The sequence below is a fragment of the Lolium rigidum genome, chromosome 4, assembly GCF_022539505.1.
Source record: "Lolium rigidum isolate FL_2022 chromosome 4, APGP_CSIRO_Lrig_0.1, whole genome shotgun sequence".
Classification (NCBI taxonomy): Eukaryota; Viridiplantae; Streptophyta; class Magnoliopsida; order Poales; family Poaceae; genus Lolium; species Lolium rigidum.
Window position 1 is genome coordinate 270,435,383 of NC_061511.1, and position 16,034 is coordinate 270,451,416.

A 16,034-nucleotide genomic window follows, 5' to 3' on the forward strand; every position below is an offset into this window, starting at 1 on the left:
CCCTTCCCGCATAAGTGATTTACATGATCTCATGGTCGAAAGGACTAGGTAACTATGTATCAAAAGCTTATAGCAAATGAACTTAATGACGTGATCTCATGCTACGCTTACTTGGGTGTGTCCATTACATCATTCAAATAATGACATAACCTTGTTATTAATAACATCCAATGTTCATGATCATGAAATGATGATCATCTATTAATCAACAAGCTAGTTATAGAAGAGGCTTACTAGGGACTTCTTGTTGTTTACATAACACACATGTATCAATGTTTCGGTTAATACAATTATAGCATGGTATATAAACATTTATCATAAACACAAACATATATAATAACCAATTTATTATTGCCTCTTGGGCATATCTCCAACAACACTCAATTAAGCGTAGCTTAAGATCACGTCATTAAGTTCATTTGCTATAAGCTTTCGATACATAGTTACCTAGTCCTTTCGACCATGAGATCATGTAAATCACTTATGCCGGAAGGGTACTTTGATTACATCAAACGCCACTGCGTAAATGGGTGGTTATAAAGATGGGATTAGGTATCCGGAAAGTATGAGTTGAGGCATATGGATCAACAGTGGGATTTGTCCATCCCGATGACGAATAGATATACTCTGGGCCCTCTCGGTGGAATGTCGTCTAATTAGTTTGCAAACATATGAATGGTTCATAAGAGACTACATACCACGGTACGAGTAAAGAGTACTTGTCAGGAGACGAGGTTGAACGAGGTATAGAGATACCGATGATCAAACCTCGGACAAGTAAAATATCGCGTGACAAAGGGAATCGGTATCGTATGTAAATGGTTCATTCGATCACTAAGTCATCGTTGAATATGTGGGAGCCATTATGGATCTCCAGATCCCGCTATTGGTTATTGGTCGGAGAGAAGTCTCAACCATGTTTGCATAGTTCGCGAACCGTAGGGTGACACACTTAAGGTTTGATGTCGTTTGAGTAGATATGGAATATGGAATGGAGTTCGAAGTTTTGTTCGGAGTCTCGGATGGGATCCAGGACATCACGAGGAGTTCCGGAATGGTCCGGAGAATAAGATTCATATATAGGAAGTCATTTTACAAGTTTGAAAATGATCTCGTGCATTTATGGAAGGTTCTAGAAGGTTCTAGAAAAGTCCGGAAGAAATCACTATGGAAGGTGGAGTCCCGGAGGGACTCCACTAGCTAGGCTGGCCAACCCTAAGGGGAGGAGTCCCAGGTGGGCTCCACCTAAGGTGGTCGGCCACCCCACCTCAAGGAAAGGTGGGAGTATCACCTTGAGTAGGACTTCCCCCTTGAGTAGGTTTCCCACTTTTGGGAGGTTTTGTTGTTGGGGTATTATTCGAAGACTTGGACTAGAACTCTTGGGGACTTCCACCTATATAATGAGGAGCCAAGGGGAGGGGCCGGCCACACCAAAGCCTCCTAGGCTGCAGCCCCCAAGTGGCCGGCGCCCTAGACCCCCTCTCTCCCCAAACCTTAGCTCCCCTCCTCCACATATCTCTCCCGCAGTGCATAGGCGAAGCCCTGCCGGAGATCTCCACCACCACCGCCACCACGCCGTCGTGCTGCCGGGATTCTGAGGAGGATCTACTACTTCCGCTGCCCGCTGGAACGGGGAGGAGGACGTCGTCTTCATCAACACCGTACGTGTGACCGAGTACGGAGGTGCTGCCTGATTGTGACACCGTCAAGATCTTCTACGCGCTTTTGAAAGCGGCAAGTGATCATCTTCTGCAACAACGAGATCTAATCTCGTAGGCTTTGGAAATGTTCAAGGGTTAGTCTCGTGATCCCCTCGTTGCTACCGTCTTCTAGATTAGATCTTGGCTTGTGTTTTCGTTCTTGCGGTAGGAATTTTTTTGTTTTCTATGGTACGAATCCCTTCAGTGGTATCAGAGCCGTGTCTATGCATAGATTTGTTGCACGAGTAGAACACAATTATTTTGTGGGCGTTGATGCTTTGTTGTCTTTAGTTCGAGTACTTTGCATCTTTGTGGCATAGTGGGATGAAGCGGCTCCGGCTAACTTTACATGACCGCGTTCATGAGATTTGCTCCACGCTCAACATGCAACTTGTATTGCATAAGTGGCTTTGCGGGTGTCTGTCTCTCCTACTATAGTGAAGATCCAATTTACTCTTTCTATTGACAACACTAGTATCACCGTTGTGGTTCATGTTCGTAGGTAGATTGGATCTTACTCGAAAACCCTAAACCATGTAAAATATGCAAACCAAATTAGAACCGTATAACTTGTTTTTGCAGGGTTTGGTGATGTGATATGGTAATAATGTGATGATGAATATGTATGAGATGATCATTATTGTATTGTGGCAACCGGCAGGAGCCTTATGGTTGTCTTCAAATTTCATGTTGAGTAGTATTTCAAAGAAGTTGTAATAGTTGCTACATGGGAGAACAATCATGAAGACGGCGCCATGGACCTTGACGCTACGCCGACGATGATGGAGATCATGCCCGCTGATGATGGAGATCATGTCCGTGCTTTGGAGATGAAGATCAAAGGCGCAAAGACAAAGGGTCCATATCATATCACATATGAATTGCATGTGATGTTAATCCTTTTATGCATCTTATTTTGCTTAGATCGCGACGGTAGCATTATAAGATGATCCCTCTCAGTAAATATCAAGATAATAAAGTGTTCATCCTTAGTAGCACCGTTGCTAAGACTTGTCGTTTCGAAACATCACGTGATGATCGGGTGTGATAGATTCTACATGTGCATACAACGGGTGCAAGCCAGATTTGCACACGCGGATACTAAGGTTGCCTTGACGAGCCTAGCATGTACAGACATGGTCTCGGAACACGGGATACCGAAAGGTAGAGCATGAGTCATATGATTGATATGATGAACACTTTGTGTTCGCCATTGAAGTTACATCTTGTCTCCTGATGATCGGACTTGGTGTGGTGGATTTGGTTCGTGTGATCACTAAAGCAATGCGAGAGATATTGTTTTGAGTGGGAGTTCACCTAGTTTTTAATTTTGTTGAATTAAAATTTGAACTCAATTTATCATAAACTTAGTCTAAATTATTGCAAATATATGTTGTAGATCATGGCGTCCCCATCAATCAATTTTAACCAGTTCCTATAGAAAGAAAAGCTTAAAAGCAATGGTAGCAACTTCACCGACTGGTTCCGTCATGTGAGGATCTTCCTCAATGGCGGAAATCTGCAATATGTGCTTGATGCACCGCTAGGTTCCCCACCACCCCCTGCAGTATCCGAGGATGAGAAAAATGTTTACGAGACTCGGGTGACTCGCTACTCTCAAGTTCAGTGTGCCATTCACGTGCAGCCTAGAGGCAGAGCTCCAAAAGCGTTTTGAGCACCATGACCCTTGTGATATGATCAATGAGCTCAAAGTTATCTTTGAAACTCATGCGGCTGTGGAGAGCTATGAGGCCTCGAAACAGTTCTTTGGTTGTATGATGGAAGAGGGCAGCTCCGTTAGTGAGCACGTGTTCGCTATGTCCGGACACGCGAAGAAGCAAAGTGACTTGGGGATAATCATCCCTAACCAGCTGGGTATTCATCGTGTTCTCCAATCACTGCCACCAAGTTACAAGAACTTCGTGATGAACTACTGAATGTACTAGGACGTCGCCTAGAGGGGGGTGAATAGGCAGTGTATAAAAACCTCTACTTGAGAGCTAAACTAGGTGGAATAAAACTACACATGTGTTTACTAGTTTAGCTCAAGGCCTATCAACTAGGGGTTTGCCTAAGTGCTCCAACAACCTATGATAGCATGATGAGCAACAAGGTGATAACAAGATAGGCATAGCATCAAGCATGATAGATATCACAATGTAAAGCGCATAGGTAAAGGAGCTCGGGTTGAGAAGTAACCGGTGCACGAGGAGACGACGATGTATCCCGAAGTTCACACCCAAGGGTGCTACGTCTCCGTTGGAGCGGTGTGGAGGCACGAGGCACTCCAAGAAGCCAACTAGGGCCACCGTATTCTCCTCGAGCCTTTCCGCCAAAGGAAAGCCTCGATCCACTAAGGGACCCTTGAGGGTGGTCACCGAACCCGTACAAGCTTGGGCAAACTCCCAAGTATCAAGCTTGAGGCAACTCCACAACACGGAGGCTCTCAAGTAGAAGGTTTGTCTTCCAAGTCAAATTCTTGAAACAAGAGAGTGTTCTAGCAAACATAGGAGAGCTCCCCCAAAATTAGTGCATCATTTAGGATTTTGCATTTGAATACAAAATGCACAAATGCGGGATCATCTCTCTACCATTGTTTATCAAAACACTAACAAGGTTCAAGTGAAATAAGGAGATCCAAAAGAGATAAGGAAGACATATGGGAGTCTAACCCACAAGGACAAATTCTTGTCAAGACATAAGCAATTGAGCATATGAGACAAGTGTGAGGATGATCCGGAACAATACCACACAATTTATTACCAATTGTCCAAGAACAAGAGGTATTTAGGAAATATCCATATGGTAGTTTGTGAGTATGTCCAAGATTATCTTCACAACAAAAAAAGCATATGGTAAAGTGGGTTTTGTTTGAGCAAACATGTCACATAGGAGCAAGATAATCTATAATATCAATTCTATGTGACACAACCTCAAATGTTCACATTTTCTAGGCTTGTAGAATGCACAAAGCACAATACTCCCCCATAATGTGATAAAGACAATTTTTGTGCAAGAGGCAAATAAGAACCAAGTGAGATAATTAATGGACATTATAGGATTTTAATTCGTTATGTCGCACATTTTAGGCTTGTGAAATGCACAAACCATATCACTCCCACAAAATGGGATAGTCCATTAATTTCTCACATGAGCCAACAACTAAGATATCAATAAGATGCAATAGGCTCAACAAACAACAATTGTACATGATGTGCCACCCAACATATATAAGCATGGAAGCAAGATAAGCAAATAGGAAGCACAACATACACAACCACATGCAAGGTACAAAACCAACACATGTGAAAGGGGAGCGAGTAACTTTCAATGTAAAGGAGTTGAGGACTCGTTACCGCAAGGAGGAGCATGGGTAAAGGATGAAAGGAATAGTACTTGACTTGAGGAAGTGAGAATGATGAAGATCCCCCAAGTCTTCATGAACTAGTCAAGCCTCCATGCCCTCCACGTGTAACTATTGATCAAATTTTGGCTTGTTGGTCCCCAACCAAGTTGGGTCCTAAGAAGTTAGTCACAATAGGCTTGGCAACCCAAATGGTTCTTTTTGAGAAACCACATTGGGTGCCCATATATTTGGCAAACACATTTCCAACCTTATCCTTGCAAAGAGAATAAGCACCACGGATCAAGATAGGGTTGGATGAGTTACCAATAGTGCAAAAGGAGGAGATGTGGCCCTTCTCATGGCATATGTAGCATGTTCTTCTCTTCTCCTTCTTCTCACTTGATTTCTCCACAACGGGAGCCTTGGCTTGATCCTCCTTGGGTAGCGGCCTTCCTTCAAGTCGAGGTAGACCTTGAGCTTGGCCTTGAGGTAGACCATGAGCTCCATCTTGAGGCTGCTTCCCTTGTTTCTTCTCGCCAAGTGGCTTCTTCTTCAAGGGTCATGATCTAACATGATGCCCTTCAATCTTGCACTTGAAGCACACAATCTTGGCGGGGTCCTTCACATGCCCATGGCCCTTCTTCCACTTGTGCGTGGTGGACTTGTTCTTGTTGTTGGAGTTGAATCCAAGTCCACTCTTTTCATTGGGGGATTGCTTCCCTTCATGACCCTTTACCAAGTCCTTCTTCAAAGAAGAGACTTGGGCCTCGAGCTCTTCGATTTCCCCTACATGGTTAGTAACAACACAAGTACTAGAGGAAGTGGAAGCTTCATTGTTAGAGCAACAAGGCAAGGTTTGTAATTCACCACAAGATATAGCAATAACATGGGTGGGTTAATTACTAGCACTAGCACATGGAATTGTAGAGCAACAAGGCATAGAAGGTAGTTCACCACAAGATAAATCAATAGCATGAGTGGGTGAACTAAAAGCACTAGCACATGGCAAAATAGCATTTTGAGAGGTAGTGCTAGTACTCACATGAGGCTCACAACATTTTACCTTTGACATGATAGCCTCATGAGCTAACTTTAGCAAATCATGAGAGACTAGAAGATCATCATGGGAGCTAGAAAGCTTTCCATAATTTTTTTCCAATTTCTCATAATTGCTTGTAAGCAAAGCAAGTTGAGCCCTTAGCTCAACATTCTCCTTCAAGATGGAGGCTTCACAAGAGGTAGAGTTAGTAGCACAAGCATTATCAATTATAGCACAAGGAGAAGGCAACTTAGCAAGCTCTATTAGGTTGAGAGCCTTAAATTGCTCATGTGACTCGGTGAGTTTGATGAGCTCACTCTCAATAGCCCTAGAGCTACTTTTGAGAAGCTCAAAATCCTCAAGGAGTTTAGCACGAGCACTTACTAGCTCAACATTTTTAGTTCGAAAATCATGTGCCACCTCTAAAGCTCTATCACGAGATTCCTTTACCATAGGTAGCTCTAGAGTAAAGGTCTCCTCAAGAGATTCATTGGTGGTTTGTTGTTCTTTAAGAGCTTCTCTAAGAGTTGCAATCTTGTTTGCATACTCGCGCTCATGCTCTTCCTTTTTCTCAATAATTTTTGTGCTCTCAATGGCAAAAGCCAAGATTTTCATAAAGTTAGAGCAAGCAAATTTATTCTTATGAAGAGCATGAAAAACCAACTCACCCATCATGTTTAAGGAAGCAACATTAAGTTCTTCCATATCATCATCCTCATCATCACTAGATATATAGGGTTCCAAAGAAGGAGATACCTTAGAAGCCTTAGCCATAAGGCAAGTGTAGGAACCATGAGGTGATGAAGAGGATGAAGTAATTGAAGCTCCATCCAAGATCTTGTCTTGGCCCATAGCATCTTCGGTTTCCTCTACATTGTTAGTCACACAAATACTAGAGGAAAGCAAAGTATTTTCATTATGGCAACAAGACAAGGCAAGCATATCATCATGCAATGAAGATATGCAAGGACTACCAACACTAGCATGTCAAGCATTTATAGTGCTATGAGTGTTCAAGTCCAAAGATGAAACATTGCAATGAGATATGGATGAAGAATCATCTAGAGAAGGCTCACCATCAACAATGCAATGTTCATCACCACTCACCATAGCATTAAATTGTGTCTTACCACACTTTGGTGAAGTGGAAGGAGTGCGATCATCCTCAATGGTCTTGGACCCACCATATGTTTCTCGAAGCTTTGTCCAAAACTCATGAGCACTCCGGAAGGGCGCGATGGAGGAAATCACTACATGACTCACAACATGGCAAATCACTTTAGTAGCTTGAGCATCTAGATAATAGTTTTTCTCCTCCTCAAAAGATGGATTTTGTGGATCCTTAGGAGGAGAAAAACCCATATCAAGAATTTGATCCACATGTGGGTGCATGCCCCTAAAATAATCAAGCATGTAGAATTTCCAAGCATCATAATTAGTGCCATCAAATGTAAGAGAGGAAATGTGCACTAATCCTCTAGCCGACGTCATACTCTCTAGGCGGTGAAGCCCAACAAGATAAGAGAGCCCTAGCTCTGATACCAATTGAATGTACTAGGACGTCGCCTAGAGGGGGGGGTGAATAGGCGGTGTATAAAAACTTCTACTTGAAAGCTAAACTAGGCGGAATAAAACTACACATGTGTTTACTAGTTTAGCTCAAGGCCAATCAATTAGGGGTTTGCCTAAGTGCTCCAACAACCTATGCTAGCATGATGAGCAACAAGGTGACAACAAGATAGGCATAGCATCAAGCATGATAGATATAACAATGTAAAGCGCATAGGTAAAGGAGCTCAGGTTGAGAAGTAACCGGTGCACGAGGAGACGACATGTATCCCGAAGTTCACACCCAAGGGTGCTACGTCTCCGTTGGAGCGGTGTGGAGGCACGAGGCACTCCAAGAAGCCAACTAGGGCCACTGTATTCTCCTCGAGCCTTTCCACCAAAGGAAAGCCTCGATCCACTAAGGGACCCTTGAGGGTGGTCACCGAACCCGTACAAGCTTGGGCAAACTCCCAAGTATCAAGCTTGAGGCAACTCCACAACACGGAGGCTCTCAAGTAGGCCACAAGAGGCTATAACATACCACCAAGTCACCAAGATGCTAATGTGCCACAAGAGGCTAACACACTCCACAAAGGCCACAGTGCCACAAAGAACACCACACCACTAAGACGATGGGATCACTAAGGCTACAAGGCCACAAAGGAGACACGGTGCCACAAAAGGCAAGATAGCCACAAAAGGCAAGATAGCCACTAAGGCAAGATTGCCACTAAGGCAAGAACACCACTAAGGGAGCATGCCCTCTACGAGATCGAAACCCCGGAGAGAACCCAAACCGATGCACCTAATGCAATGGCTAAGAACACCACTAAGATGCCCAAGTTCTTCTCTCCCAAATTCCAACAAAGCTACAAAAGCTATTGGGGGAATAAGGGAGGAAGAACAAATATGAGGAGAAACACCAAGCAACTCCAAGATCTAGATCTAGCAAGATCCCCTCACTTGGAGAGGGATTCAATTGGTGAAGCTCTATATCTAGATCTCCTCTCTCCTTTCCCCCAAAAATATGCAACAAATAGTGGGGGGATCAAGAGGATGATCAAACAACTCAAGGTCAACAATGGAGGAGAGAGAATCGAGGGGAAGAAGTGTTTGGGTCGGAGGTGGAAGAGAGGTATAAATAGGGGACCCAAAATATAGCTGTTGTGGCTGAGAAAACGGTCAGATTCGCCCCAAAGCGGTACTACCGCTGTGCAAAGCGGTACTACCGTTTTTCCCAAAAACAGATATGAAAAACGGCCCAAAACCGGTAATACCGCTCTATGGAGCGGTACTACCGCTTGTGTGCAAAACAGAGCAAATCAGATGAAAAACAGCAGGAGAGAGAGAGATGGGACAGCAGTGCAGCGCAGGGCAGGGTGCAGCATCGCATGCAGCAGCGTGAGGGGCGCGCGCGCGGCAGCAGCAGGTGGGGCCAACGAGCAGGGCGCGTGGAAGTGGGCGGGAGCCGTACATGGCGAGGCCCGCGCGGGGTTAGCATGGCGCGGGATCAGCCGATCGAGCGGGAGTGGCTCTCCCGTGGGTCAACGCCACGGAGGCAACCGCCTCGATGGGAGCGGCGCAGGCGTGCGGGTGCTGCGGCCATGCGGGCGAGCGGTGATGGCTGGGCCCAGCTGGGACAGCGGCGGCCCAAAGGGAGGCGGGGCGGTGGCCTGGGCTGGTGCAGTGGAGGCTGGGCTGGAGAAAGGTTGGGCCGGTAGTACCGGCCCGGTACCGGTCTGGTACCGTAACTGGGTTACGGTACTACCGGGCCGGTACCGGCCTGGTACCGCTTGCGATCCAGTAAGCCAAAACGCACGTGCGGTACTTTGGCCGGTACCGCCCACGGTACTACCGCCCGGCCCAATAAGATTTTCCTTTTTCTTTTTAAATATGCAGCAACCGTAAAATCCATAACTCGAGCTAGGAGACTCGGAATGCGGTGAAACCAATTTTGTTGGAAAGAGGGCGACAAGAGCTACCTTCTCACATGATGAAATCATGCAACAGAGTAGATGATGATTTTCACATGGTCATAGAGGTGTAACCTCTCAATATGGTATATTGGGAAAATCATCACCCTTGCGCGTGCAACATGCAATGCAACAGAAATCCGTTCCATGCATAAGAACCAAGAAGAACCAAGAACACGATGCAATGCATGCAATGTTTGAGCTCTCTCCGATGATGCGACTCACTATCCTATCGAGCACAAACCTAGTCCTTGCGCGTTCTTCTCGAGTCGGCAAGCTCCGTCTTCGTTCAACATACACGCCACCGTCTTCATCCATCTTCAACGCCGTCTTCTCTCTTCATCTTCTACGCCATCTTCTCTCTTCATCTTCAACACCGTCTACATCATTGTACTCCGTCTTCTCCATCTTACAACCTTGAGTCCGACATGGCTATGGACTTGACCTAAGATTGATTCTCAAAGCAACCGTTAGTCCATAGGGATTGTCATCAATTACCAAAACCACACATGGGGTAATGGACATGTTCTTTCAACTACAACATGCAGAACATGAACAAGGAGTTACCTGAACTCTTCTCCATGCTAAAATCTGCTGAGATTGAGATACAGAAAGAGCACCAAGTATTGATGGTCAACAAGACCACCAGTTTCAAGAAGAAAGGCAAACCTAAGAAGGGCAACATCAAGAAGGGCAGCAAGAAAGCTGCCGCGCCTCCTCCTGAGAAGCCTAAGGGTGGCCCTAAACCTGATACTGAGTGCTATTACTGCAATGGGAAGGGGCACTGGAAGCGTAATTGCCCCAAGTACTTGGCTGATCTGAAGAGCGACCTTGTCAAGAAGAAGAAAGGTATATCTGATATACATGTTATAGATGTCTATCTTACTGGTTCTCATACTAGTGCCTGGCTATTTGATACTGGTTCGGTTGCTCACATTTGTAACTCGAAACAGGAACTAGGAATAAACGAAGCCTTGCGAGGGACGAAGTGATGATGCACGTTGGAAATGGATCCAAGGTCGATGTGATCGCTGTCGGCACGCTCCCTCTACATCTACCTTCGGGATTAGTTTTAAACCTCAATAATTGTTATTTAGTGCCTGCGTTGAGCATGAACATTATATCTGGATCTTGTTTAATGCAAGACGGTTATTCATTCAAGTCTGAGAATAATGGTTGTTCTATTTTTATGAATAATATCTTTTATGGTCATGCGCTTGAGAAGAATGGTTTATTTCTATTAAGTCTCGATAGTAGTGATACACATGTTCATAACATTGATGCTAAGCGAATTAAATTGAATGATAATTCTACTTATATGTGGCATCGTCGTCTTGGTCATATTGGAGTGAAACGCATGAAGAAATTCCATTCCGATGGACTACTTGAGTCACTTGACTTTGAGTCACTTGATAGATGCGAAGCATGTCTAATGGGAAAAATGACTAAGACTCCATTCTCTGGTATTATGGAGCGAGCTACTGACTTATTGGAAATCATACATACCGATGTGTGTGGACCAATGAGTGTAGCCTCGCGTGGTGGTTATCGTTATGTTCTAACCTTCACAGATGATCTGAGTAGATATGGGTATATCTATTTCATGAAACATAAATCCGAAACTTTCCAGAAGTTTAAGGAATTCCAAAGTGAAGTAGAAAATCAACGTAACAAGAAGATCAAGTTTCTGTGTTCTGATCGCGGAGGCGAATATCTGAGTCATGAGTTTGGCATGCATTTAAAGAAACGCGGAATACTTTCACAGTTGACACCGCCGGGAACACCACAGCGCAATGGTGTGTGATGTCTACGGGTGCTTCTATTCTTGTAGACAGTGTTGGGCCTCCAAGAGCAGAGGTTTGTAGAACAGCAGCAAGTTTCCCTTAAGTGGATCACCCAAGGTTTATCGAACTCAGGGAGGAAGAGGTCAAAGATATCCCTCTCAAGCAACCCCTGCAATCACGATACAAGAAATCTCTTGTGTCCCCAACACACCTAATACACTTGTCGGATGTATAGGTGCACTAGTTCGGCGAAGAGATAGTGAAATACAAGTGGTATGAACGAATATGAGCAGTAGTAACGGCGCCGAGAAAAGTGCTTGCTGGCGTGCGGTTGATGGTAGTAATATTGCAGGAAGTAAATATGCGAGTAAAACAGTAAACAAGCGATGATTGCGGTATTTGGAAACAAGGCCTAGGGATCATACTTTCACTAGTGGACACTCTCAACATTGATCACATAATAAATAAGTTCTCTTCCTTTGTGCTACATATACTCTTGTTTGATAATGAACACCATTCGTTGTGTAGGGCTACAAGAGCACCTCAATGCCGGAGTTAACAAGCTCCACAACATTCGGCATTCATATTTAAGTAACCTTTAGAGCATAATAGATCTTTGCAATTTAAACCGAGTACTAACATAGCATGCACACTCGTCACCATCACACTACGAAGGGGGAATAAATCACATCAATACTATCATAGTAATAATTAACTCCATAACCTACAAGAGATTATGATTATAGCCTACGCCAAGTACTACACGATGCACACACTGTCACCATTACACCGTGAAGGAGGAATAGAATACTTTAATAACATCACAAGAGTAGCACATAGACTAATAGTGATACAAAGCTCATCATATGGATCTCAATCATGCAAAACAATTCATGAGATCATTGTATTGGGGTACAGAGAGAGAGATTAACCACATAGCTACCGGTACAACCCTTAGCCTCGATGGAGAACTACTCCCTCCTCATGGGAGACAGCAGCGGTGATGAAGATGGCGGTGGTGTCGATGGAGAAGCCTTCCGGGGGTACTTCCCCGTCCCGGCGGCGTGCCGGAATAGAGACTCCTGTCCCCCAGATCTCGGCTTCGCGATGGCGGCGGCTCTGGAAGGTTTCTCGTACCGTGGCTTTTTCGTATCGTGTTTTAGGTCAGGGACCTTTATATAGGCGAAGAGGCGGAGTCGGAAGGTCGACGAGGCGGTGACACACCAGGGGGGCGCGGCCCAGGCCCTGGCCGCGCCGCCCTATCATCTGGGCCCACCAGGGCTCCCCTCTGGTGGCTCTCGGGTGTTCTGGAAGCTTCGTGGAAAAATAGGATGTTGGGCATTGATTTCGTCCGATTCCGAGAATATTTCCTTACTAGGATTTCTGGAACCAAAAACAGCAGAAAACAGCAACTGGCCCTTCGGCATCTCGTCAATAGGTTAGTTCCAGAAAACGCATAATAATGACATAAAGTATGCATAAAACATGTAGATATCATCAATAATGTGGCATGGAACATAAGAAATTATCGATACGTCGGAGACGTATCAGTGTGTCCGAACGTCGTAATCGAACTCTCTTAGATATGGTCACTACAAGAAATCTGCCATAATATGACGTTTTTTTTATGACTGGAAATCAAAATGTCATAGCTTTATGATGTTCCTAGCTTTGATCGTCGTTGGCCACTCGGGGGAGGCAAAACCCTGGAAAATTGTGACGTTATTGGGCAAAAACGTCATTGGCAATTTAGGTCAAAACGTCATTAGCAAAATTAAGTGGCCTATGACGTTTTTCCACTGCCGATTGCGACAAATCAATAACGTCATTGGCATTTGGCTCAATACAATGGTATGTGTTTGGCTGCCATGTCATCCATTTTGCCTATGCGCGCGTTGTGAAATTGGTGTTGGCGCCACAGGCTTTCGATTTTGGGCCGCGGGAGACCAAAATTTTTCTAGGTCAGCCCGTATCCAACCCCACCTACTCCTCTCACAGACCCCTCCCTCGTCTCCTCCACACACTCTCGTGCGCCGCCTCTCACAGATCTCTTCCTTCCCCGGCGCCACATCGCCGGCCACCGCAGACCTCCGGCGCCTCTCCTCCCCTCCGCACCACCTCCGGCCCCTCACCCTCGACCGGTCGACACCCATCACCCCTCGTGGGATTTCTCCCCTGCGGCTGACCCCATATAGATCGAGGGAGCACGCCCGCCGTGCTGCCCCTTCTCGCCAGTGGCCAGGCTTCAACAGCCAGCCAGACATGTCGCGCGCGTGGCCAGGGTAGCTGACGCACTGCACGCCTACGGCGACCACAAAGACGCGGCGCCGGCGAGCCTCAAGCGCAGCTTCGGGGCCCCTTCTTCCACGGGTCCTCCATGAGGCAGCTCCGCCGCAGCCCCTCGGTCGTCCTCCCCCACATCGCCACCGGTGACCTCGTCAGCATCCACCGTGCGCTTGCCGTCCAAGGTGAGGACTCCCGTTACCCTCGCCCTCTGATTCGTGGTGATGTTCCTTGTTCTTAATTTGCGTTGAGTGGACCAGCCAAGAACATGGATTCTGACTTATAGTTTGCTCGGCTCGCATGTTCAGATCAGTAGGGAGTTCTTTGGTGTGCATTTGTACGAGCTAGGTGTACATCCAGAGACTATGTGTAGTAGATTCGATCTGAATTTTGATCGTGCTATGCAAAATTGGTTATCTATATGGCATGTGTGTTGGTTCAGTCCAAAAGCGACAAGTGAATGTTTCTTAATTTGTCCTCCATCGTTCTTGTTTGGACTGATGAAATCCATAAATAATAATAGCACATTACGTATTAGCTATGATTTTAATCAATATCCACATCCCCTAACAGCTCAAGTTGAGTTCAGTTAATGAGATGAAGCTCAGCAAAAACCCATTAACAGTACACTCTAGCTAGCTGTTCTACATCCATGATAGTTAACCAAGCTACGATATAACGAACTAACTTATGTTTGTCTGCAAGCAGGAGACTTCGGTTTCCTCGATAATTATCGGTGATGTTTTTTAAACTTCAGGTTGTATGATTTATTGCTTTGTAAATCTGCGGCTTGTTTCTGATATAATTCAGAGGAATTTTTAAATGAATGCCTGCTAACTTTTCTCATCGCTGTGTTGCAGGGTCAGAAGAGAAAGGACAGAATCTGCATCGTGCTTGCAGATGATACATCTGAGGAGCCAAAGATCAGAATGAACAATTGGATTGTGAAATGATATATTTTTGTTTGTTCAGGAAGTTGCTCTAATTTCTGTCTATAACTAAATAAGGAACAATAGTTCTTTATGCACAGAGAAACTGGTTGAGATATTTAGTAGCTACTATTACCATGATTTTTATTATAGCTTGCTAGGTCATGTATAGATGCCATGTTACTTTACAAGTCAAGTACCTTTTACACTTTATATTCTTTATGCTAACACCAAGCTTGTGTGGTTCTATAGGTTGTTGAAGTAAGCTGTTTGCTTCCGAAGTTTGCTTACCATCGTTGAGGTTTGTGCCTTGTTACGATTATCTTAGTGATTTCAGTAATGTCATTGCGATGTATCTTACACTTGTTCCTGGTTGAACATGAGAATTGGTTCCTTATGGAAGTTAGATCTGTTCATTCCTAGTTTACTGTTGGATGCAATTTCATGTGTTCTTTTTAACGTGATAGTGTTTATTGATTTGTTAGCTTGTTCCATGCGTGTCTGTGTATCCCCTTGCTCATTTGTGGCGCATGAGTATTTGCTGCTGTCTGGAGGCAATTATTTTACCAAGTATGCAATGTACTGAATTAATTTAGTACTACTCCTCTAGGGTTGTATCAAACCTGACACAACGTGTATTAGTTCAACAATGTGTAGATGCTTTCCTAGGGTCCTTTTACTGATTACTACAACAGTGTGTGCTTGCTGTCTAGATGCCAGCCATAGGAGTAAAGTCAATGGTTGCTTTACACCATCTTGGAGTACTAATTTTTCTTCAACTAGACTTAATTTTCTTGCAGTAGAGTAACTTCCTGATGGCAATGGTTGCATATCACAGAGATACGCTGCTGCTAGCGCAGGCGAGGTGTGCTTCTTGGAACTGGCTAGGTGCGAGCTGGTGAGATGCTGTCGAGCCTGAACCATTGACCTAGCAGTAACATAATTGCTGACTCCATCTTGATGATGCATATTATCTTGTCATGGCATCCCCAGTTTAAAATAACGACAGAAGCTGTATTATGAAATTTGAAGATGCCATGCTCAAATTTAATTAATGGATAGCAACTTTCTTTGTGCATTTTAAAGTGGACCATGAAACAGTTTTCCTGCGATATGTGTATCCATCTTTAAGCTTATTCCATTGTTGAGATGCACATTTTATTTTGTAACCTTTCAGGCTGGAACTTTTATAGACTGAAAATATTTTGTAGAATTCCTAGCTGAATATTAAAAAATGCACTTGGTCCTCTTTGTATGTTGAAGGCCATTCTAATTTGGGGAACATTTGTCTCTCGTGATCATGCTAATGTTGCGCTGGGCTGCCTACTGCAATTTGTTGTTTCTTGCTGTTTGGCAGTTAATCATGCCCTGATTAGTATATATTCGATTGAGTTAGGTGTTTACTGATTGAATTTTGGTGTCATTCCTTTCA

General features: G+C 44.6%; 1 long non-coding RNA gene across 2 annotated transcripts; it reads left to right on the forward strand.

Moving 5' to 3' along the window:
• The first annotated feature begins 13,382 nt into the window (after positions 1–13,382).
• Positions 13,383–15,529, forward strand: LOC124650559. 2 transcript variants are annotated; one of them, XR_006987046.1, is made up of 3 exons: positions 13,383–13,858; positions 14,534–14,903; positions 15,403–15,516. It is a non-coding gene; the product is annotated as an uncharacterized LOC124650559 (long non-coding RNA). The 2 variants fall into 2 exon arrangements; XR_006987045.1 differs by having other exon boundaries at positions 13,385–13,858; positions 15,441–15,529.
• The last annotated feature ends 505 nt before the right edge of the window (positions 15,530–16,034 follow it).